Source organism: Petaurus breviceps, unplaced genomic scaffold (genome assembly GCF_028583685.1).
Source record: "Petaurus breviceps papuanus isolate PSGF00001 unplaced genomic scaffold, PetGlider_PUasm1.0 208, whole genome shotgun sequence".
Lineage (NCBI taxonomy): Eukaryota > Metazoa > Chordata > Mammalia > Diprotodontia > Petauridae > Petaurus > Petaurus breviceps.
The window spans coordinates 20,984,063-20,987,049 of record NW_027185852.1 but is presented as its reverse complement, the minus strand read 5'-3'; the positions used below and the strand labels follow the sequence as shown (position 1 = coordinate 20,987,049).

At 48.8% G+C, this 2,987-nt stretch overlaps 1 long non-coding RNA gene across 1 annotated transcript in view; it reads right to left on the bottom strand.

Moving 5' to 3' along the window:
- Positions 1-1,012: 1,012 nt before the first annotated feature.
- Positions 1,013-2,987, bottom strand: part of LOC138165181 (uncharacterized) — a 7,606-nt gene continuing 5,631 nt past the window's right edge. Inside the window, exon 3 of the long non-coding RNA XR_011169295.1 lies at positions 1,013-2,510. This is a non-coding gene — a long non-coding RNA (uncharacterized lncRNA). The remainder of the gene's footprint in view (positions 2,511-2,987) is intronic.

Sequence of the window (2,987 nt, the reverse complement as noted above, 5' to 3'; positions counted from 1 at the left end):
ACACCCTCTTTTTGTAAAATGAGGGGGTGGGAGTAGATGGCCCAGGGCAATTTCCAGAGATGATCCCCTGATCTTATGAAATACGTGTGAAGATGTGAGTAGGAGATAGGAGAGCGCGTTAGAAGGGAAGCTCCTGGAGGGCAGGGACCATGTTTTTTCCTTTCTTTGTATCCCCAGTGTTCAGCACAAGGTTTTTTGCCCTTTGTTTTTGAAGAGGGATGATGTCTTCACTTGTGTGTGAATTGGATTTAAGTGAGGCAGAGTTGTGAAAAGCTGTCAGCTTCCCTCTCTCCTCCAGAGTCATGGAAATCCAGTGGCAAGACAAAAGTCCAGAAGACTGGCGATGGCCCAGGATGCATTGGATGGCCTTGGTGTCTTCCATCTCTGACCAGATTCTTAGAGCCCACAGCGCCTGCTTCAGCTGCCTTCGTGGCCATTGGAACAAATTGTTCTCATTCTCCCATTCTGCTCAGGGATACCCTCGTATGCTTGGAGTAGACCCTCGCCGCCACCCCAGTTGTTGATGGGTTTGAGGCCGTTGCTTACCTTCAACATGGTTTTTTAGTTCGTCTACCACGATGGTTTTACCAGGGCGTGGCCACTGTGCATGCTATAGTTTGTTGTAGCCACAGGTGAGAGTTGAGTGCCAGGTAGACATCAAAGGGGAATGAGCGGCCCTGAAAGAGACTTGGCAAGTCCTCACACCGGAGGTGCCATTCCTCCTGAACACCCCATACACCGGCCCAAAGTAAGCACTTTATAAATGTTTGGTGACTACCTCACTTTGTGATGCTGTTATTGTGTGAGAATGTGTATGAGGGTGTGAGAGGTTGTGTGTCTACGCCTGTACTGAGGGGGATAGGCCTTTATAGAGCATGGACGGGGTAACTGTTCTACCTTTCCCCAGGGATTCAGGCACAGCTGACCCATGCTCGAGGCACAGCCATCACTGGGGGAGAGATTCAGAAGCCGGATATGAATCCTCTCTCAGTGTTCTGCAGGATATGACTTTCTTGCTTCCCACCTCCCGTCAGGGCTCAGAGGCCACCACATCTGGGAAGCAGGGATTTGGGACAACAAACGTCTCTGGTTTATCTATCCAGGAAGTCCCTTTACAGAGAATTGCCCTTGGCCAGGACAACAGCTGGGCAGTCTCTTAGATGAAGTGGGGCCTGAGACCGTGGGCTCCAGAGCTGTCCCAGGCCTGCTGGCCTCTTCCCAGAAGTGGGAAAAGGGAGAGCAGATGGGTGCCATGTTGACACAGGGAAGACAGACCACGAGAGGTCACAGACTGATAGGGGATGGACGATGACAGGGACATTAAAAGAGCATCTAGAGACAGAACGAGGAAACGGTCAGAACTAGAAGATGCCGTAATGGTAACATTTATATAGCACTTTAACGTTTTCAAGGCACTGGACAAACAGCATTTAATCTTCACAATGACCCCCGAGGTAGGTGCTATCATGGTCTCCATTTGCAGATGAGGAAACTGAGGCAGGAAGAGGTTAGACTCAGAGTAACAAAGCTAGTAGGATTTGAACTCAGGTCTCTCTTGAACCCCAGGCCAGCGTTTTACCCACAATGCCGCTTACGAACCTTAGAAATAAAACATAACTATGCCTCCCCAGTTTCTACCATCACCTTCCTCCTGGGGTGCTTAGAGTGTCACAGTGGACAGATCGCTGAACCCAAATTAAAGTTGGACCAAAGACACACACTAGCGGTGTGACCTTGGGCAAGCCATTTAACCTCTCTAAGCTGTTTCCTTATCTGTAAAATGGGTTTGATGATGATGGCGCCTGCCTCCTAGGGTTGTGCTGAGGACCAGATGAGATAATTGTGAAGGGCTGAGCACAGTGCCTGACACACAGCGCCTGACACACAGCAGGGGCTATTTAAGATGTTTATTCCCTCCCTTCCTTTTCCCAGTCAAAGGTCCCTCACCTTGCGGTTGACTTTGGTCCTTCCTCCTTCTGCCATCCTGGGCATTCCACCTCCTAACGTGCTTTATATCCAGCCCCTCCTTTCTGTTCACTTAACTTCTCAACACTCATCACCTCCAGCCTAGACTATTGGACTACCCCGCTAGGCCCCTTTCTCTCATCTAGCCTCCTCTACTTGCCGAAAGTATTTTGCTATTGCCCAGCTTTGGCCATTATGGTCAAAGTCAACCTGATAAATTATTATGGTCAAAACCAACCTGATAAATCAAGTCAATAGGATCCTATTAAGTGCCTCCTATGTGCTACTCACTGTGCTACCAAAGATGGGTTATGTCCTTAAGGAGCTCGAATTCTATTGGGGGGCACATAAAAGGAAGCTGGAAAGATGGGGCGGAGAAAGATGCTGGAGCCCACAGAGGGCCCAGTAGAGGACAGTGGATGGTCAGGACTTCGGCCTGGAGGGTAACAAGGCCACGGCTGGTCTGAGTGTCCGTCTTCAAATGGAAACTCTGGGGGCTCAAGGGACTTCCGGTGTGAGGATGAGCTTCCAGGGCGACGAAGTTTCTGTAGCAAGGCAGAGGGAATCAAAACATCCACCGATTGTAGGATAAAACATGAACTCCTTAGTCTGGCTTTTTAAGGCTCCCCCACCCCACATATGAAGGAAGCAAGGTATAGTGTCAAGCTTTTATTAACCGGCCACTATGTGCCAGGCATTGGGCATACAGTCCCTGCCCTCAAGGAGCTTACATTCTGTAAATGGAGAAAGAATTAACTTGAAATAAAAATGTCATTAAGTACAAAATAGTTTGGGGAGGGGAGATTCTAGCAGATGGGGAGAGAGAACAGGCAAATCTTAGTAGAGAAAGTAGTGTTTGAAGGGCAGCTACGTGGCTCATTGGATAGAATACTAGCCCTTGAGTCAGGTGGACTTGAGTTCAAATCTAGCCTCAGACACTTAGTACTTGTGTGAAACTGGGCAAGTCACTTAATCCTGATTGGCTCCAAAAAAAATAAAGAGAGAGAGAGAGAGAGAGAGAG